Source organism: Nomascus leucogenys, unplaced genomic scaffold, assembly GCF_006542625.1.
Source record: "Nomascus leucogenys isolate Asia unplaced genomic scaffold, Asia_NLE_v1 Super-Scaffold_518, whole genome shotgun sequence".
Lineage (NCBI taxonomy): Eukaryota > Metazoa > Chordata > Mammalia > Primates > Hylobatidae > Nomascus > Nomascus leucogenys.
In genome coordinates this window covers 667,188-689,947 of record NW_022095776.1, presented here as the reverse complement: position 1 = coordinate 689,947, position 22,760 = coordinate 667,188, and the positions used below count along the sequence as shown (strand labels likewise).

The 22,760-nt window shown below is 45.2% G+C and overlaps 1 pseudogene; it reads left to right on the top strand.

Annotated features, from left to right (window-relative positions):
* Positions 1-16,609: 16,609 nt before the first annotated feature.
* LOC100582148 lies at positions 16,610-19,568 on the top strand (annotated as a pseudogene).
* Positions 19,569-22,760: the final 3,192 nt, after the last annotated feature.

Below are 22,760 nucleotides of genomic sequence, written 5' to 3'. Positions count from 1 at the left end.
TCATTAAAAAGTCAGGAAACAACAGGTGCTGGAGAGGATGTGGAGAAATAGGAACACTTTTACACTGTTGGTGGGACTGTAAAATAGTTCAACCATTGTGGAAGTCAGTGTGGTGATTCCTCAGGGATCTTGAACTAGAAATACCATTTGACCCAGCCATCCCATTACTGGGTATATACCCAAAGGATTATAAATCATGCTGCTATAAAGACACATTCACACATATGTTTATTGTGGCACTATTCACAATAGCAAAGACTTGGAACCAACCCAAATGTCCAACAATGATAGACTGGATTAAGAAAATGTGAGTTCATGTTCTTTGTAGGGACATGGATGAAGCTGGAAACCATCATTCTCAGTAAACTATTGCAAGGACAAACAACTAAACACTGTATGTTCTCACTCATAGGTGGGAATTGAACAATGAGAACTCGTGGACACAGGAAGGGGAACATCACACTCCAGGGCCTGTTGTGGAGTGGGGGGAGGGAGGAGGGATAGTATTAGGAGATATACCTAATATTAAATGACGAGTTAATGGGTGCAGAACACCAACATGGCACATGTATATATATGTAACAAACTTGCACGTTGTGCACATGTACCCTAAAACTTAAAGTATAATTAAAACAAAAAAAAAAAAAAAAAAACACAGTGCAGGACCAGGAGGACCTCTGCCTCCTGTGGTCCGGGTGCATGGCTGACAGCTATGGTGGCCTTAGGTCGGGGCTGGAATCAGAGTGCCCTGAACACATGAGCTGTGCTGGGGACAGGTTTTGTTGGGCCCTCTGGCTGGAGCACTTTCTACTTCTTTCTGCCTTACCAGCTCTTTTTTCTGTGATCTTGTGGGCTCCTCCCCAGCTGTCCTTGCACAAGGGACTTGAAAAAGGCAGAAACAGGGAAATAGGGTGCTCTTATAGAGCAGAGTGCAGGAAAAGCTGTCATGGGCCTGGCTCCTGAAGACTGGGCAGAGCCGTGTGTCTCTCCTTATGAGAACTGTCACTATTAATGAAGGAGTAGAAGGCAGTGATTCAATTTGTCTCATAGAGGCTCCACCAATGTGGTAGCGGACCCTGTTGGGCCTATCTGAGGTTTTCAGCAGAATCGATCTGCCTTTTGTTTCTCTAATGTGGCAAATGAGTTGAAGAGAGAATGAATGAGAGAGAGGCAGCAATTGTAGGTGTGTTCACAGGAGTCTCCGTGTTCACAGAGACCCTGTTCTCTGGTTTGCAGCTCTTCCTGTGCTTCTGTGTTGGTGACAGCAGCTTCTCTGCTGATGGGCTTACAGCTGATCCATCAGCCCATGCGACTCTCTGCAGGGCGGCCTTGCCCTCCCTCCTCAGGGCACATGCAGCACAGCGGGGCACAGCCTGGGAGCTCACATGGGGTGCAGACTCACAATCCCCTGTCACTGGGCTATAGACTTCTTGGCCGGCACTGCCTCTCCCCTGAGCATCAGTCCCCAGTGTGCCTGCTCCTTGTCCTGAATCTCTCACAGTGCCGGACTCCTCTAACATCCTGGCCTCTCTTCCCTGCTGTGGCTATTGGAGAGGCGTGTGAGTGAGCCTGGGTGCTGTGGTCTTTGGCACCAGGGAGCCGATTGCTTGCTAACCCCCTGATGGGGGGATGCCGCCTGTGCATGCCCCCCTGAGGCTGTGTGTTCTGTGTTGAGGACCAGGCTTGGTCAGTGTGAGGGGGGAGTCAGCTGGGGGCCTGTCCCCTCCTGGGCTGTAAGCTCCTTGAGGGCAGGAGCAGTGCCCAGGTGGCTCCTCTCTCCAGAAGTTCTCAACACCATACAAGTCATAAAAATCATACTTTTATTTGGCACCCCAGAGTGAGCAGCTTTCCATGTGGGCCAGAGACCCCCTTTCTCTTTCCTCAGGAACTGTGAGCATTTATCTGGATGATTCATCACTAATGACAATTTTATTAATCGCAGAGCCACGTGTGACAACAGGTGAGAGTCAGTGCCTGTGTTTTCACAGATAGCTTCTTTTTAGTTTTTATCCTGGTATATTCTGTGTTTCACTGTAGCCCTCAATGGGCTCCAAAATGACTATCTACTTAAATACCACTTTCTGGCTTATCCTATTAGAAGATTTTTCCCTACTGCTTCCAATAAATGGGCAATCATTTACTGTTCCCTGAAGACTGAAATTAAGAAAGCTGGGCCAGGCACAGTGTTCTCACAGCTGTAATCCCAACACTTTGGGAGGCCGAGGTGGGCAAATCATGAGTTCAGGAGATCGAGACCATGTTGGCTAACACGGTGAAACCCCATCTCTACTAAAAATACAAAAAATTAACCAGGCATGGTGGTGGGTGCCTGTAGTCCCAGCTACTTGGGAGGCTGAGGCAGGAGAATGGCGTGAACTGGGGAGGCAGAGCTTGCAGTGAGCCAAGACCGTGCCACTGCATTCCAGTCTGGGTGACAGACCGAGATTCTGTCTCAAAATAAATAAATAAATAAATAAATAAAAATAAATCTGTTTACCAACTGAAAGAAAAATGAAGACCAAGAGAACAAAAAATTATTAGAAGAAATAAATGGAAGTAAAAATGGTTTTATCACTTCAAGTGATAAAGATTTTAAAGCTCTCAGCATCTAGTTCTCAATTAAGAAATTCACAATTCAGTTCTGTAGTTAGGGTTTTCTGTGGTCAAATGAAGCAGAATTATTATAGGTGCTCAAAAAATTGTTTCAGAAGATTTTGCAACTGGGGAATAACTCTTTCCCATCAATAAACCAGAGCTGGCAGGCCACCAGCAGCAAGGGATTGATAACTCTATGTTCAAAGAGAGGCATGTTTAAGGGGCTCTCTCCAGCCCTCCAGGCAAAGAGGATATTTCTCTAAGGCTAAGTACTTCTTTAAAAAGTAAATGAGACAGTCATCAAAGGTTAGGTGCTTGGAAGGTAGGAACTATAAATGCAATGAACCCAAGGACTCCACGTATAAGACTGGAAATGCATTTTCAGAAGTGCTTTTCAGAAACACACACCCACAGAGTAAACCAGTGATGGCAGTAAAACTTAGCTTTATGAAAACTCATTCAATTGTGATATTCTGAAATAAACAGTTCAGAATATGTCCTGTATTTTAAAGTATTAAAAATATGGTCTTTTTAATATTTTACCTTTTTGTCTTTTTAGCTTTGTGAAAAGATTCATATTTGAATATAAACGTAAGTATGTATCTATCTATCCATGTACAGGGTGTAGAGTACACAGACTCATAGCATGGCCACCAGGAGGCAGACTCTGAAGCCAGACTGCCTGTGTTAAAATACAGCTCCATGTATAAGCTGTGTGACCTCCAGCAAGTTAGTTGAAATCTCCATATCAGTTTCATGGTCTTTCAAATAGTCCTGCCTCATACAGTTCTTGGGAGATTAAATGAGATAGCCTGTAGCTCAGTCAGAACCATATCAGACACAGCCAATGCTCATTGTCAGCTGCTCTTAGGTGTAAACAGACACACATGACAAAATGGGCAAATGTGTGAGCATGTACTTAGACACACATGTGCAGGTGACACCCAGCCACATCGGCATTGAGCTGCACACACAGTCACAGACAACCTCACACACACCGACACCTGTGTGCATATAAATGTGTTACTAAACACATTTATAGTTAAAGTCACTGAATAATAGAAAAGACTAGGAGTCCCCCCACATTCTTCCCTTTTTCACTGTGGAAATACCCACTTCTTTGAGTTCATTTTTGTGCTTGACTGAGATTGTCGCAGACAGAGTGGGTTTCTCTTTTGGGTAGAATTTATCCCAGTGCATTTAGTCTTCTAGTGTTACTACGGTGAGAATTCCTCCAGGACGGGGATGGTGTTTTCATTTTAGTTCCTCTAGCTGGGGCCTAAGACCTCCCCTCCACCATTCCCTAACACCTCACACACTGAGGTTTGCCTTTCAGTCTAAACTGAATGCATTTTTTTTTTTTTGAGACAGAGTCTCGCTCTGTCACCCAGGTTGGAGTGCAGTGGCACTATCTCGGCTTACTGTAAGCTCTGCCTCCTGGGTTCACACCATTCTCCTGCCTCAGCCTCCCAAGTAGCTGGAACTACAGGCACCCACCAACACGCCTGGCTAATTTTTTGTATTTTTAGTAGAGACGGTTTCACCGTGTTAGCCAGGATGGTCTCAATCTGCTGACTTCGTGATATGCCCGCCTAGGCCTCCCATGAATACATTTTTTATGAATGAACAATAAACAAATGAGTGAGAGAAGAGCTGAATGGGCTTCAATCACCTCATGGACGATGCTTTTCCTCCATGGGACTTGTTGGGTGTGTCAGGAGAATGCCAGCCTCAGTCAGCAGTGCTGTAGAGCCCATTGCTGTGGCTGCTTCCCCACTGCTCACTGACCTCTGGCTGTGCTAGCTGTATTGAGATGCAGGGGGCAACCACTTACGCTTGCCAATCTAGAACTTGTGGTTTACAAACCTCGCTTTTCTCCACAGATAAAAATCATACTTTATTTGGCACACCTGAAGAAAAAGCCGCTTGTCATTTATGTCAAATTTCAGAACCACAGTAGGCCAGAAAGATATGATCCCAAGCAGAAGCTCATGAGGGAGGGGCACCCTGGACAACAACCTCATGGAAAAGGATGATGGACAGCTGCACACATGTGGGTGAAATATTTGGACAGAGGCAAATTGTGCACGGGCGTTTCTTTTTTTTAAATGCAGACTTTTGGGGTGGTATTTCTTTTCAGCTATACAAAGAGGTAAACAGTGCATTGTGAGGGGGAAAAAAGCAGAAATTAAGCAGTTAGGTTTAAATTGTACATAAAAATAATCTGTGAACTTGTCTAAGAAAAAACAGTTCAGATCCTGCTCTTAGAGATTCTGATTTTATTGTTCCAAATGTTTTTCAAACCTAACATGCCATTTGAATCTCACAGGATCCTGGGGGGAGAGAGAGAGAGAGAGAGACAGAGACAGAGGAAGGAAGGAAGGAAGGAAGGAAGGAAGGGAGGAAGGGAGAGATCTGTAAGGAGATCCCAACCCATGCACCAAGCAGGCTTCTGGGGTGGCTGAGTTGGCTCCTCTGAGAACTTTGGAGGTTTTGGGCCCATCGTAATTATGAATCTTTTTGATCAGTGTTCTCCGTTGCTTCTCATTGCTATAGTGAATTTCTTCTCTCCCAGGCTGTGCCCAAGCTCTGCCTGGATGAGAGAGAGAGAGAGAGACAGAGAGAAAAAAAGAGAGAGGAGAGAGGGGAGAGAGAGAGAGAGAGAGAGAGAGAGAGAGAGAAATGTTGTTCAAATAAGTTTTATCCCTAGCTCCTAGCACAGCATTTGGCAAACAGCCAAAGCTTAATAAACAGGTGCTGATTGACTCCTTAAAGAATAGTTTTTAGTACTTTTGAGTCTACAAAACAGTTTTATAGATGTGGCCTTCATCTGGATAATGCATTTATCCAGATATTATCCAGATAATATCTGTATCTATTTGGCTTCAGGTTCAGAGAATGAAAGGGTAACAAGAAATTCAATATTATCACTTCGTTTCTGAGTTACATAGGGAAAAACAAGTCCAGAGACTATAACAAGCCATGCCCAAGTCCAGAAATCACTCGAGTTTCCCACACAGCCCAGGCCTTACTCCTGCTTTCCCCACTGGTGTCCCTCTACCTGAAGCAGAAATTTGCCAGCCCTTATTGTCACTTTCCTTACTTCCTCCAGGGAATGAAAGGCAGAGGTGGAACAGTTCCAGAAGTCCAGGATGTTAGAGCTGGATGTGCCTTCAAGGCTGAAGGGCCCCCAAGGCCCCCACTCACCACTCAGGTGAGAAAGCAGAGGCCCTTGCAACAGAGTGACTTTTCCTAGCTTTATCACATGCTGGTCCATGACCTTGAACGAATCCCTTCTCTCTGAAGCTCACTCTCCTCATCTGTAAGGTGGTCATAATAGTATCTAATTCATTGTGTTGCTGCAATGAATCAATAGGAAGCTTATGAACATCACACCTGACTCAAGGTAGATATTCGAAAGTTGTGAACATAAATGTCAGGGATGAGGTTAGAACCCACTTCTCTGATGATCAGCCTGGTCTATTTACTACAGCAAGCTCCTTCTGGAAAGAAGTCACTCCCACCTGCACACACACCCATTGCTGCACAGTGAAACTAGGCAGGAGTCCACGCTTGCTAAAGGGCAGTGGCTCAGACCTTCACCACAGCAGAGGGGGGCATTGGGCAGGAGGCTGAGGACCCAGGCTCCAGTCACAGATCCACAAGGGGGTGGGTCTGCTGGGCAATATAGGCAGGACTCTTAAGATTTCTGCACCTCCTGTTCTCATGGGTCAAACAGGATCAGAATGTCTGCCTTGATAACTTCACAGGGAGGGCACCTCCTTAGACCTAAGCAAGTGGGGCCCTGGCCCAGAACTCCATGTCTCAGGGGCCCTAACCTGGAATTGCCTTGAGCTAAATTTTTTAAATCCTCTTTCTGTAGTTAGGACCCACCAGGGTTGACAGTGTCTTCTGAACAGGATGCCCTGAACTCATACCAGGACCCACTTCTTCCATATGAAGGCAAGTTCCAACCCTCATGGGGTTGACCAAATGCCTCCAGGAGGAGCTATAGGACTTGTTCAGTGGGATTATCCTTGGTACCCAGGTCGAAGAGAGTAGCCTAGTGAATAGATTTCTCATGGGGTGGATTAGAATTTATCTCAAAGAATCAATTAAGACTGGGCTACTAGAATGGTAACATATTCATTTTGAGTGACTCTCACATTGGGCACAGAATGAGTTAGTTTAGGGCTCCAGCTTCAGATGCCCGACCTCTAATACTTGGGCTTGAGCCATGTGGGGACCCATGAGGGCTCTGGCCTGTCCATATTCTGACTACAGTGTCAGCTCTAGACTACAGCTGTGAGGGTGGCAGTGCTGGTGGCAGCCATCGTTTACCCTATGCACCCTCTCCCTCTAGTATACAGGGACATCACCCTCTACATGGAGATCCCAACCCATGCACCAAGCAGGCTTCTGGGGGTGGCCACAGTTAGCTCCTCTGAGAACTTTGGGGGTTTTGACCCCATCATACTTATAAGTCATTTTGATCAATGTCCTCCCTTGATTCTCATTACTATGGTGAATTTATTCTCTCCCAGGATCCACCCAAGCCCTGCCTGAACAAGAAACATGCATCCCCTGTGTGAATGGGTCCACAGCTCTCACTCCTCCATGGGCCCCTTCCTCTCCTCCCTGCTGGTGCTGAGTGGCAGGCAGGAGTACAGCCAAAATTGGAAGAGATCACGTCTGGCAACATCATGATTATGGCCTAAAGAAATCAAAAGAAAAATGGCTGGTTCTCCACGTGTGATGTAAAATTCTGAGGGTTGGGTTAATATGGCCAGAAATTATCGTTTGCATCCTGCGTACTCTGGATACACTTGAATCTATGGTCACTGTGAATGAAACACCACGATAACTTTTGGGAGAGTTACTGGCATCCAGTGTTCATGGCAGCAGGGCGGGTGACACAGCATCATGAGTGAGACAGATTCAGCACCAGATAAGTGGCATTAGGAGACTGCAGAGGCAAGGTGACCTGTTTCGTTTCCATACAAATAAGTTCTGAAGAGCCATAGCACTGTGAGTAATAACAGTGCTGCTGCCCTCTTCTCCCACTGGGAGATATGAAATTACCCAGGAATGACATATCTGACAAGAAAGAAGATAATTGAAAGGAAGAGACGGTGCCATGCTCTACTAGAATCTTCACTTGCACGGTAAGACATGAAGCAAATATGCAAGCATCTCTTCTCTACCTTATTCTGATTCTTCTTGATAATTCCCTCTAACTCACATGGGCACAAAAATTGTGCAATATATCATTTAATGAAATTGTTTATATTGACAGGTCTCTGCACACAAGGTGGGTGTCCTGAACAGAGATGTTAAATATCTAATCTAGGAGTAGATATAAATGGTTATAGAATGTAAACAATGCTAGCTGAATGATCAAGATTATAGAGTCTGGCCTGATGGACACAGAACACAGGATTCTGACTTCTTCTTGGGTATTTTCCCTGAGTCTTTACCTGATGGTGTATCATATTGAGAAACAAGATCCATAGGCAGGCGCCCAGCTAGGTTCGTTTGCCTGCTGAAAACCCTTCTGTTGCAATCCCACTCGTGGAAACATCTTCCATTTGTCAGAAAGGACAACTGTGTGGCAAGTTACATTGGATTAATCAAATATTTTTAATAAGTCTGATAAGGTTCCATTTTTACCTTAAAAATAAGGATAATGCTACCTGGTCTGCCTTATAGGAAAATTGTTAAACTCAATAATGATTATGATGATTATAATAATGATAATGTTGGTGATGGTGATAATTTTGGTAATGGTGATGGTGAGGATGATGATATTGCTGAGGATGATATGTTGGTGATGGTGATGATGTTGGTGACAATGATGATGCTGGTAGTGGTGATATGTTTGTGATGGTGATGATAGTGATGGTGATGATGCTGGGGATGGTGATGATGTTGGTGATGGTGATGATGGTGATGATGGTGATGGTGATGATGGTGATGGTGATGATGGTGATGGTGATGATGCTGGGGATGGTGATGACGTTGGTGATGGTGATGATGATGCTGGGGATGATGATGATGGTGGTAATGGTGATGATATGTTCATGATGGTTATGGTGATAATGTTGGTGATGGTGATGATGGTGAGGATGATATGTTGGTAATTGTGATGATGCTGGGGATGGTGATGGTATTGGGGAGGATGATGATGTTGGTAATGATGATTATGTTGGTGAGGGTGACATATTGGTGATAGTGATGATATTGATGTGGATGATGATGTTGGTTATGCTGATGATGTTGGTGAGGATGGTATGTTGATGGTGATGATGTTGGTGAGGATAATGATCACAGCAACAGTGCAATGATGGAAACACTATTTATGGGGAGATATGCAGTGATAGGGGCTACAATAAGCTCTCTGAAAGCATTGTCTTGTTTAGTCCCCACAACAGTACTAAGAAGCAGGTATTAATGTCTCACTATCTCACATGAGGGTGGTGGGTGTAGAGGATCTGAGCAGTGTGTCCAAAGTCACCTTGCAGCTGGGATGACAGCAAGTGCAAGGCAACTAAAGTGTGTGAGGACAATTGAAACAGGAAAGTCCCAGCAGATGTGACATTGTCTTCCAGGTGGGTCATGTGAACCACATGGAAAGCTCTGACTGCTTGTTGGTCTATCTGCCTCATCCTGCACTGAATGTCTCCAGAAGTACTGGTCCTTCTGGGCACAGAAAGAGAGAAGCCCAGGGCCCTGAATGTCTGTGGCTTCCCTCCTGGATTTACCACTTGTGCTTTGGATGCCTTGGCTCCTGACAGTGAAGACAGTGCAGAATATGGTGACATTCAGCAGAAGCCTCTGTCAGAGCTCATGAGCCCCCCATAAGTTCTGACTCCACCATATTATTGCTGTTGGTCAACATGTTGTCTGTCACCACATGGAGAGCTCTGCAAAGTAGACAGTGGTTTATTTATCATTCAAGCTCTCAGTGCATAGCAGCTCAGTGCGGGCTCAGGGTAGCACTCAGAAGAGAGAGGTGGAGTTGTATTCCAGAGGAGCCCAACTGCCCTCGCCTTTGTTGTGTGGTGGGGATGATGGTTTTGAATAGGCTCCTGTGAAAAGGGAAGGAACTTTGCCCGGCTAGCAGGAGGGGCTGCAGGAATCCAGGCCCTGCACTCTCCTGGATAAGGTGATTCCTAGAAATCCAGCTTCCTGGCTTATTCCCCCCTTGGCACCTCAAGAAGTTGTGCCAGAGTCTTGTGCCTCCTCTGTGCCTCCACTGGTAAATGAGCCTGATCACTTCCTTTGCCCCATGGAAACAGTGAGCTAGGCAGTCTGATAAAAGATAAGGGGTGAGGCTCAGGGGCTCCGATATTTGCCTCCAATAATTGCTTCAGCCTCTCACTCATTACCAGAGCTGTTCCAGTGTTGCATGCAGTCATGTCTCTGAAGCCTCCGCCTGGCTGCTTCAGTCCTGCCCAGGCTTCTGCAACAACATTGTTCACCAAAGGCCTTCTTCCTCCAGTTCTTTGGCCACTCCTGTGGTTGCATGGAAAGGGCCTGAGGCCGGTGCTCACCCAGCTATTCTTGCAGGTTCTTCCCCATGGCCCAAGTTTACCATGCCTCCCCATCAAGGCACAACCCCCTTGGCCTCATTGTGCAAACTGAGGGGGGGCCCTTATATGGAGTGTAAAAGAAAAATAAGATCTTAAGCCCCCAGTTGACTGAATGGACTCCCTTTATGCCAAGGAAAACCTGAAAAACTGAATTCCCAGCCATAATGGGAAGGGGGGTTGGACATGCCTTTTTGTGCCCTTTTGGAATATAGGCAGAACTGACAAGTATTAACATTAAAAGAGAGATCCTGAGACTGACTAAACAGAAGCTTTGTGGCAATGAGATACCAACTTCCAACCTGATTCTGGTATGACATCATGTGACAGATAGCAGACCCTAGAGGAAATAAAAATACTTTACCCTAAAATAGATTTATCTTATATATTTTGAAATGGCCCTGCAAAGCTGTTTTTTGTGGAAGAAATTTGCATCTGTAGAGAATCTCCATTCATGCAACCAGGCCTCCCTTTCTAGGTATTTCCCAGATCTCAGAGAGATTTGCTGAGACTCTCACACCTCTAAAGTCTGAAAGAGACATTCACCATCTATTCTCTCCGAGGGCTGCCACCTAAGAGGTTTCATCTACATAACAATAAGTGTTCTCCATGAATAGGGTTTCTCAGAACCTCTTGAGACTATACCCTGAGCCATGGTCACTCACATTGGCTCAAAATAAGCCTGTTTACAATATCTTACAGAGTTTGCTTTTTTCTATTAACGAGGGCAAAGTCCCCATCTCTATCTGACCATTTTAGTCTTTCATTTTTTTATCTCTACCCACTAAGAGTCAAAGAAAAGAAAATCCACATTACTGTATCTATAATTTAGTGTATACTTTAAAAGCTGATAATTTATATGAAATAAATGCTCTATAATGCCATATTTCAACATGCTAAAAGTGGGCTTATTGGAAAATTTTTATTCCATTTGATTATCTAACTTTTCTTATATCTCAGGAATGGGGATATTCTTACAGTATATTTCTTACAGTAACCACAAAAGAAAATGGTTGGGGGAAAATCCAGTGCAAATTAAATAAGTGCATTAAAAGCTTTCTGGGTCTCTTCAAGCTAAATGATCCTCATGGCAGTGGCATGAAAGCGCCATTCTTCTGTGTCTGTTGGTTGAGTTTCAAGTCTAAGGGCAAAACATTAAATATGGGGGGTAGAGGTCCTTAAAGAGTCTAAAACAACCTTGATGCCTGGTCGATATCTCCCTCCTTGACCTACCCTGTCCTCAGCAAACCAGGAATGTGGTTTCTGTGCAGCACTGGCATTCTCAGGGCCACCACCTGCCCACCTGCACTGAGCACCCCTCTGCTCAGCCACTAGGGCTGGGCTCCCTGGCCACCGAAACGGTCCTGGATAGGCCTAGTGGGGTAAAGGCAAGCCAAGGAGGATGCTCTGTTCCCTCTGACAGGTGAGAAAAGGGCTTCAGAAAGTCACCTGGTAAGAAACGTCAGCCCCAGGGCTGAGGTGGAATGAAGGTGTCAGCAGCATTTGCTGCATCAAGGTCCTGGAGACAGAGAGCCCTGCAGCTCCTGGCATCCCAGTGCAAAGAGCCCACAGAGGCCCCTGCAGAAGGAAGTGCCTGGAGAGCCCTTTGGGGCCTCCCCCATTCTGTCTGCATTTCATCTTCTCAAGCGGGCATCACCATGTCAATTTGAACAATCAGAGCAGGGAGAAACAGAAGGAGAGCCCTTTGTTGGGAGAAGCAGGGCATGATTCAGCTTGGGGTTCTCACTTTCATTTGCTCTTTTTGTTTTTACTTCTATTTACTTATTATTTTTCCAAACAGACCAGGATACTAGGCACTATCATGTGGCTTGCAGATTGTGGGGAGGTGTGGAGTGGAGCAGGACTCAGCTCAGACCTACTTGGGGTCGTCCACCTCTAGCCTCATGAAAACCCTGGCCTGGGGCTTTGGGCCACACCCTGATGTACTAGAAGTCACAGTGAAGCAGGAGTTCAGCAGGCCTGCTTTCACAAGATACAGGTCACAAAGTCCCCGTTGATAAGGCAGGAGATAGTAAAGAAGCTAGCCAAAACAGTTTACAGTTTACAAAACCTGGACAGATTACAAATGCCATAGCAATGACTGGAAGCCACCCCATATGGTCGAAAGAGGGAAGAACCCAAGGGGCTCTCCAGGCACTTCCTTCTGCAGGGGCCTCTGTGGACTCTTTGCACTGGGATGCCAGGAGCTGCAGGGCTCAGTCCCAGGAATTGCCCACTCCTTTCCCAGAAAATTCATGAATAACCCACCCCTTCTTTAATACATGATCAAGAAATAATCATGAAAATAGCCAACCAGCAGCCCTTGGAGCTGCTCTAACTATGCAGTAGCCACTCTTTTATTTCTTTACTTTCTTAATAAACCTACTTTCACTTCACTTTGTCAGCTCACTCTTGAATTTCTTCCTGTGTGAAGGCAAGAACTCATGTGGCCTCTCAGGGCCGAACCCTGATTATGGGGTTCACGCTGTGACAAGAGGACCAAGGGCATGTTCGTAGGGCTTCTTCAGGACAAGCCTTCACATTGTCACAGATTTGCTGCAGAGACAGGAAAACCTCAAAAGATGCTTTTCAAACAGAAAGGCAGAAAAAGGAGAGAATACAAAACAGCGATGTGCAATTGAGTCATTGAACGTCTGTGTTAACTAACCAATAAACCAACCCTGACAACCTCCCTCAACTGCTTTCGACACAGTTATTATGCTTAATATATGTATTGTAAAATTCTTGTCATGTTTGGCTTTTGCAAACTGGATGAGTTGTCATCTTGTGGATTTGTTTAACTTCAAGGTAGCTAAACTACGATTAGCTGGGAAGTTAGTCTTTTTATTCATTTACTTTTACTGTCACATTCCCCCACAGGAAAAGAAAGTTAGAAATTTATTTTTATGGATGGTTTTTATTTTTTAAAATATTTTCCTGTCTGTTTCTTCATAGTCCTCTCCAGAAAAAAAAAGAAATAGTGCATTTTATGTGAGGCGATGCTCTTAGACAGTGGGAATGAGGGTAGAGCTTGGGGCTTCTGGAAATCTCCTTTCTTCTGAGACCAGTGTGCATGATAGATACACATGAAACAAAGAATAAAGGAACAGCAGGAAAATGTGCCACTATTGTGGTTACAGCTTTGAGGCAACACATAAAAGTGCCAACCAGACACAGGTAGCAACAGATGTATCAATCACCAAAAAAAAAAAAAAGTTAAATTAAATCAAGTGAAAAATTTCAAATGAAGTAACTGTTCAATGAAAAGGAAAAAAAATAAAAATCACATCTGCTTATATGGCAGTGAAACATGAAAGATTCTGCTAAACATTTATGTTGAAAATTAAGATGGAGGTAATCTATGCACACTCATCCAAAAATAGAAAAGAAGGAATTAGTGGACCAATGCCAATGTTAATTTTGAAAACCTCAAAAAGAAGAAAATTAAGATATGGTTGATAGGTTCTCTACAATATAGCAAGAAAACTCTGCCCAAATTCTAAAAGACACAAAGTCTACTCAATTTAAAAACAAATGGCACCTTTCTGTTTCTTAAAAGACATACGCATAATCTGTGAGTGCATGTTCTACTTTAGGGACCATTTGAATTAAGATCCTCAAGTTCTTATGAATGTTTTAGAAATATGTACAGTAAATTAACAAAGCCCATAGTTGTTTAAGGATAACATTTAAGATTATTTACTAAATCTTTAATATTAAAATAGTAGTACATGCCATCCAGTCATAATCAAAAAAGCCAAGGTGATTATGGAGTATTTTGAGGCTGAAAAGAGCTAGATCTAAACCAACCTATTCTGGACTTCACTGTCAAGGAAAAGAATTGAGAGGAAAATTTTCAAAAAATACTTATACTTGTGAGATTGGTGATGGGAAACAATCTGTGAAATATTGCCATTTCTCTGGAGTAAAAATTTTAAATGATTCATTAGCACGATATTCCTTTCTCTTCACACTCACAGCTTTCTGATTTGCTCCTCATATCTCAGGCATGCTGAGGCTATAATGTCTTTCCGTCTACCTTAGGTTTACTATTTTAAAATTGATTTTTGATGTTGTGAACATGAATTGTGTATTAATACAGGAGAATGGGGTGTGTATTTCTGAAAGTCCAGAGTTGTAGGGGCAAAGAAGAGATTTCTGGAGTCTCCTGCATGCCTGCTTACAGAGGTTTCCTTCCTGATATTGTCAACTTCTAGAATTCTTGCTCTGGCTCCATTTTAAAGCCCTGAGCACAGTTAAGTGTCTTTTCCTGACCCTCATTTATACTACCATGAGGCTCCTTTGTAACATGAAATGTGCAATGTGACCAATTGTTGGCTGCCCAAATAAACATACATTAGAACTTTTCACTCTGGCCTCCTATACTGAAACATCATTCACATTTAGTAAAGGAAGGGGCACTCTGTTAAACTCACCACACTCTTTACTTTATGGAGTCATATAGAGATATTCCACTAAGTCCTTTTGCTTGATCCCATAGAGACCATCCTATGAAAACTGAATTAATATGAAAGCAGGTAGAGTGAATATTCATTAAAGTCATTTACAACACATCCAATAGTGTCTCCAAGTGGAACAGATATTTAGAGACCAATGTGGCAGGAGATAGGATGGGGAAAGAGAGTGGCTGATGCATGCTGAGAAGTAGTAGGAACAATCCAGTTTTTAAAATATTGTTCTTCTTGTTAAGAGTCTTTTTATCAGGTTAAACACAGTCAAGTGATCACTCAGTTGAGTCTAATAATTCAGTAACTGAGAACAGATGGAGAATACATGGATATGTGTCTGTGTGTACACTCACATGCAAAATCGGTTGCCCTGACTTTATCTTACTTACATCAATCTATCTACTGATTTTGATAGGAAGAATATGTATTTTAGATACCTCAAGAATATCTCCTGAAATACTTCCATATTCTTGCCTTTTGAAGAATCTTTTTAAAGGAAGAAAAATAATTATTAGCAAAGAATCCACATTCCCAATGGCTCCATTTTCATCTCCTTAATCCAGTGTTAAAATTCATGGCTTGGGAAAAGTGGGATATTTACAATGCCTATCAATAACATTTATCTATACCATTAGTTTTAATAGCCTGTTCACTTGAACAGTTTCTAAGTATGTGGTAAAAGAAACTAAACTAAAATAATAATGCATTCTATTTGAAAACATCGGTATCCTGTACACAAAACTTCCATAAGTAGTTCTTCCTAGATTGAAACTAGAACTAATCCATTTCCAAAATCATCTATATTTTTCTGAAGACACACAAAAAAGGTTGCTACAGATAATTGCCATAGGCTGCTAATATTCTAATTCATCCAATATTCCTCTCTTGCTGCATGTTGTATAGATAAATGTAATGCATCAATATTAGGATAGCATATATTTTATTAAATGTTAATGCAGAATTCTAAATTTTCTAGCATTCACAGAAAAGCAAGCTACTGACAGTAAGTAGTATTTAAAGAGAAATCTTATCTACTACAATGAATTGAGAAATCCAGGATATTAAGACCACAAAAATGATTGTTTATTTAATTATAGCATAACAGGCTTTTCTGCTGATAATGTTATAATTATGTTTTAATAACCCAATCTCAACAAACATAACTAAAGTACAAATGATGAGCACAAAAATCCATCTGATTTGTAGCTCAGACTAGTAATTCAAATTTAATTTCTCTATTAGTAATTTAGTCTGATTTTTATAATTCATTAGAATAAATCAATAACTGACTTAGAAATCACTTCTGATTTTAAGTATTTTTCCACAGAAACATTAACAATACCACAAGCATTAAAATTTGAGAAATATTTGTATATGATGATGTCAGTGGACATTCCTTTCCTCAGCTAGTAAATTCTAGTATAAAGTTTTCAGATCTGTACACAAAAATGGATCATAAAAATATAATCATGGCAGAAACTATGTAGCAATTTTATGAATGTGGAGAAAGAGTTCAAATAGTACTTTTGTACTGTACTGTGTCCATGCAAAGCTTCATTCAAACAAACAAACAAAAACAATATTGAATTTATTATGTTAAAATCTTTAAGGACACTCTGGTAGATGAGATCATTTTCCTGCATTTGTTCACACTCTCTCCTATCTCCATCTCTAAGGGACAGATATAATTCCCCACTCCTTGACTTTGATCCTTGCTGTGTAACTTTGCTTAAGCCAAAGGGGTATCTTAGAGGATTTAAGGCAACAGAAGCCTGGCATGTTTTTGCACAGGCAGGTTGCACTCCTGACTTTTGCCACAACAACATGCTTCAAGTACCCGGGAGGGCTGAGGAGGATAACAAATACATGGAACAGATCTGGACACCAGCTGCAGCTTCAAGCCAATGCTAGCCAAGCCCAGCCTAGATCAGCTGAACTGCGTCTGACCAGAGGTGCATGAGCAAGGAAGGCAACGCCGTGGACCTGGGCCAGATGAGCAGCTTCTACATTGGCCTGGGTTCCCGCCTCCACTGCAACATCTTCTCCTACGACTACTCCGGCTACGGCGCTAGCTCGGGCAGGCCCTCCGAGACGAACCTCTACGCCGACATCAAAGCCGCCTGGCAGGCCCTGCGCACCAGGTGAGGGCGGCCCGGGGGCAGCTCAGCCTGGGCACACCCGAGAGGGGACCAGGCCGGGGGCCGGGGGGAGGGCCGGGCGTCCCTGAAAGGAAGGTGGGCGGCCTTGCAGGAGGGGAGCCACAGTGGACGCATGCGTCCAGAAAGCCGGACAGGTGAGCTCGGGCGTGCGGGTGCCGCCTCCACATGGCTGAGGTGTGGCCAGGTGGTCCCCCCCCTACACCCTGGCCTGTGGAACCAGGCTCCCTGGGATCCCCTGGCCTGAGGACAGGAAGGGGCTAAGCTTGTCACAGGGGCGTGGACGCCACCTGGCGGCAGGGGATGGATGGTGTCTGGGGGTCTGTGCACGTGTGGCTGGGAGCCCATGGGCCGAGGCAGCACTTGGGGCCAGGTGAGGCGAGGCTGCTGCATCGAGGTCCCGAGGCCTGGCCCATGAGGCCTTGTGGCTGTAGACTTGGCCATCCCGGGGCAGGGCCTGCAGGGTCAGGTGCAGACCCCCAGCACACACCCAAGGTCTGGGCCAGACTCGATTCCAGATGGAGCCCTCCTAATCATCCAGGTCCCCAGCCCTGCACTTGCCTGGGCCCTTCACCGGTGTTTGAGCACCGCCTGGGCCAGTCCTGCTCTGGGCGAGGAGACCCGCGTGGGCCTCTGGAGGCCTTTCTTGCTCGCCACTCTCTGGGGCTGCCTCCTCCTGGCCCTGCCCCACGCTGGTCTGACCCGCTCCTGCAGGGGCTAGGCGCAGCTCTGAGAAGTCAGAGGCCCTGGGGAGGTGGGGTCTTCGTTGCCTTGGCGATATCCCAGGCAGTCCCTGCTGTGGGCCTGGGAGCTGGGTCCCCTGGCACCACCCCGGCTCTGGGGCTCTCCTGGCGTGTGGGGCGTCGACACCAAGCACCACTTCATGCGGTTTCCTCGGCCCCTCCTGTCTCTGCTGCCCAGGCACTGGCACAGTCACACCCGCCATGGCCAGCTCTGAGCTCTGTCTGCTCGGCCATCTGTCCTGCTGCCACTTTGTCCTGCATGAACCTTGGCCCAGAGCCGTGAGGGGGAGTCCAGAGCGGGCCCAGGGCCTCCACTGGGGATGTGTCTTGTTTGATTGTCTGAGTGGTGACATCCAGGTGGCAGCTGGGGGCTCCTGTCTGGAGCAGATGACAGGGCTGGGCTGGCTCAGCACACTACTGTCCATGGCTGCCAGAGAGCAGGCCAGGGAGGCTGAGGCAGAGCTGGGGCCACAGGCACAAGCCAGGCAGCATCCTTTGGGGGCATGGGTGAGTAGTGAGCTGTGGAGTGCCGCCAGGAGGCTGGGATTCCAGGCCAGGGAGGGGGACAGCCCTGCTGGTGGAGTCTGAATGCCAGGCAGATGGGATGCACACCTGCCCATGCTCCTGCCTCGCAAGAGGGCATCTGCCTGGGATCAGAGCCTGGAGCATGTGGGAGGAGAGTTCTGGGGTCCCGGCATCGGCAGGTTGGCAGATGGGTCCTGTGTGGTTGGGACTGGGCATGAGGAAGTCTTGGGACTGGTGCTAGATCAGCTGGGCCAGGGGCCGCACACCAGTGACCTGTGGGTAGGGGTGGCCCTGGGTGGGAGCTGGTGGTGCTGAGGTGGCTGAGGACTTGTCCACTCCCAAGGGAGGGCGCTGGTGGGAGGAGTTGCTGCCCCCGCAGCCGCCACCCTCGATGTTGACCTGGGTTGGGCTGGCACCTCACTGGGCATGGGATTCTGAGAGTCCAAAATTGGGTGGAGACATCTGGGGACACAGCTGCCTGAATTCTTCATGGCCAAGGGGGTAGGCAAGGGCTGCAGGGAGGAAGAGTGTACCCTGTCCCGGCCAGTGCACCAGGAACGGCTTTCTAACCTGGGCAGGAAGGCGTGAAGCATTCAGGATTTGTGGGGCACACAGTTCCCAGTGTGTGCCTAGGGGTGACCAGGAGGAGGGGAGGCGCCAGGGCTTCCCCTACCCTAGCCCGAGGGGAGGGGGACACCCTAGCCAGGATCTGCTAGCAGATCCTGGCTAGGAAACGCCAGTGAATCATAGTGCCTGGGAACGGGACCAGGCCGCCAGCTCCGCCCACCGCTGCTGTGTTGGGGGATTAGGGGTGGCCCTTGGGACTGGTGTGGAGCCTGGGCCTGACCCACTGACTTGGCTGAGCAGGGAGACTGGAGAGTCGCATCCGGAGCTGGACCCGGGGACGCCCCCTGACGGGAGGTGTGCGCGCGCGTTGGAGGCCTAGATCGACCCCGCTCCGGTGCCGCCAGGTAAGGCATCAGCCCGGACAGCATCATCCTGTATGGGCAGAGCATCGGCACGGTGCCCACCGTGGACCTGGCCTCGCGCTACGAGTCCGCCGCGGTGGTACTGCACTACCTGCTCACCTCGGGCCTGAGCGTCGCCTTCCGGACACCAAGAAGACCTACTGCTTCGATGCCTTCCCCAAGTGAGCAGGCTGGGGCGGGGACGGGGTCGGGGGTGGGGACGGGGACGGGGACGGGGGCAGGGCGGGGCGGGGCCCCGGCCGGGCGAGGTCTCACCTGCCCCACGCCCCTCCCGCAGAATCGAGAAGGTGTCCAAGATCACGTCGCCCGTGCTCATCATCCACGGCACGAAAGACGAGGTGATCGACTTCTCGCACTGGCTGGCGCTCTAGGAGCGCTGCCCCAAGGCGTGGAGCCGCTGTGGGTGGAGGGCGCAGGGCACAAAGACATCCAGCTCTACAGCCAGTACCTGGAGCGCCCGCGCCGCTTCATCTCCCAGGAGCTGCCCAGCCAGAGCGCCTAGCGGCCACCAGGGCCCGAACCGGACGGACCTCAGCAACAAAGCGGCCTCCGGACCTCACCCCGCGCCGGCCCCCCAGGGACTGCATGTGGACCCCCGGGCGGCCCGGGAGGACCCCGCCCCGACCCAGGGGCCGTGGATAATGTACAGGCAACAGAGCTATGCACTCCTTTCCTTTTGGAAGCAAGAAGAAAAATCGTGAAAACGGAAATTAAAGATTTAAATTTTTTTTAAAAAAAACACAATGTTTATTAATATACTCCAAAGTTTTGTTTTTTTTTTTTTTGAGACGGAGTCTCACTCTGTCGCCCAGGTCGGAGTGTAGTGGCGCGATCTCAGCTTACTGCAACCTCCGCCTCCCAGGTTCAAGCGATTCTCCTGCCTCAGCCTCCTGAGTAGCTGGGACAGGCGCGTGCCACCATGCCCAGCTAATTTTTTGTATTTTTAGTAGTTACGGGGTTTCACCGTGTTAGCCAGGATGGTCTCAATCTCCCAACCTCGTGATCCGCCCGCCTGGACCTCCCAAAGTGCTGGGATTACGGGCGTGAGCCACCATGCCCGGCCGTTTTGCATAGATTTTTTAATGCAGAATCATTGTGACAATGGGTAATGGCTACCAAGGTGCCATCGTTCAACAATCCTGTTATTCAGTCATCACATCTACTATGTGTAAGCCATAATATCTTCTAAAATGAATTATAACTATATTCTAATTGAAGTAAACGGTATCACAATATTTCACTAGGTAATCTCTGCTAGTTCAGTCTCTATTTCATCTCAACGGAATGCCTTCTGAGTTCCTATAATTGTGACTAATTCTCTAAGACGACATCAGAAATATCGGTATCAACTATGAAACCTACAAAGGGGATTCCTGTTTTTCTTTTTTATTATAGAGATGCTTTTTTGTTTGTTTTCTGCAAACAAGCATGGTCTTAATCAATTTTGTATGCCCATACCTAGGAGAGCCCCTGATTCATAATGAGACCTCAATAAGATTTGTTGAATAAAGTGAAAATATTATTTTCTGCTTTTCCTCACCACTTTCTTCAAAACTGACTAGTTCGTAACTGAAATAGGCATTGTTTCTAGAAAACGTCACTCCAACTGATCCCCTCGTTTAATCATTTTTGTACTCCCTGAATCTATCATAATACCTGGCACATAGTGGGTAAGTAATCAATATTTGTTCACTGAACTAATGGAAGGATGAGTGAATGAAACAATATAGGCATTTTAAAATTATACTTCAAGATTGAAAGCATATTACTTGTCATTAGAGTGATTTTAAACAGTTAAGTATATGATAATTAAGAAGATTTACTTTCCTGCTTCATTTAAATTTTAAATACAGTGATCAAGGTAATTATGATTTTCATTCATTTATTCAATAAATGTATATTTAATTTTTTTATCTCACATGATAGGTTGATACTGGTCAAAGACATTACAATGGTATTATACATAAAGATTTGTTTTAAATTTACAATATCTTGAAATTTTTCTCTTGTGAATCCACAAAGTTTATTTATAGGTTGGGAAATATACTTTTTAAAATGTCAGATGATATTTTTATTTTCTATATTACCTTCTTCTTATTATTATTTTTGATACAAGATCTCACTATGTCACCCACGCTGGAATGCAGTGGCATAATCGTGGCTCACCACAACCTTAACCTCCCAGGCCCAGGTCATCCTCCTACCTCAGCCTCCTGAGTTGCTAGGACTACAGGTGCCTGCCACCTTGCCTGGCTAACTTCTTACTTTTTTTTTTTTGGTAGAGATGAGTTTTCACCACTGTTGCCCAGGCTGGTCTTGAACTCCTGGGCTCAAGCAAAATGCCAGCCTTGGCCTCCCAAAGTGTTAGGATTACAGGCATGAGCCACCACTATGGGGCAGATAATGACAGTTTTTCAAGAATTGGTAAAACATTGTCCTTCAATGAATTAGTGCAGAAGCATGAAAAAAATCTATTATGACCAAATCTGTGAAACAGACATTGAAATTAGTATTCTAATAAGGCTTTTGTGCTTTTTGATGATATAAAATAATTTTGTTATGACAATACAGTTACTTAAATGAGAAGTATCAATAACTTGCTTTGATACATTTGTGATATGTTTCACTTATTTTTTTAAGAAGGGAAGTTATTAAATTTAAACTATATATGTAAAGAGTGCACATCAAATATTTTAAAACCCTGAAGAATTAGGTCTTCATTTTAATAATTATTAAGTGTCTTAAGAACATATTTATTTTCTAGAAATGTTGAGCCTCTTCTTGGGTAATGTGATTCTTTTAAAAATTTGAAAGGATTTCTTATTACATTAAAAATGAATGTATACAACAGGAAGTTACCAGGATAAAGTGAATTTAGCAGCTATCTTGCTTTGTTATATGTCTTATAAATTAAAATTATATTTTCATAATTAAAAGCCAAGCTCATTTGCTTTTATGAGACTAAGAGAAAAGGAGTATTAAATGAAGTTAAATTAGATTTTACAACCTTTTAATAAGTTTCAGGCCTGATTTGATATATTCCCAGATACATAATTTAAAAATGACCTTTTGGCTGGGCGCGGTGGCTCACGCCTGTAATCCCAGCACTTTGGGAGGCCGAGTCGGGCAGATCAGGAGGTCAGGAGATCGAGACCATCCTGGTTAACATGGTGAAACCCCATCTCTACTAAAAATACAAAAAATCAGCTGGGCGTGGTGGCCGGCGCCTGTAGTCCCAGTTACTCGGGAGGCTGAGGCAGGAGAATAGTGTGAACCCGGGAGGCGGAGCTTGCAGTGAGCCGAGATCGCGCCACTGCACTCCAGCCTGGGCGACAGAGCGAGGAGTCTCAAAAATAAATAAATAAATAAATAAATAAGAATTTAGTGAGAGCTGGTTATAGTTTGGAACCTCACTTGTGAAATAAAGCATATTTCAAAATATTTTAAGCAGAAATACATTTAAGTTTTAGCCTATAAATTACCAGAATTTGTCCTAGTCGCCTAAATAAAAAATATAAAAGTTCTACATTTTAATGTCCTTTCAACATCTTATGACCAGAAAACCCAGCAGATAAACAGCTCAAGTCTTCATGGGAAATGATAACATATAAGATCAACAGCATTGGCATAAATAAATTTTTATCCAACACAAAACACTTACATACACTTTAATCAAAAAGAAATTACCAATGGC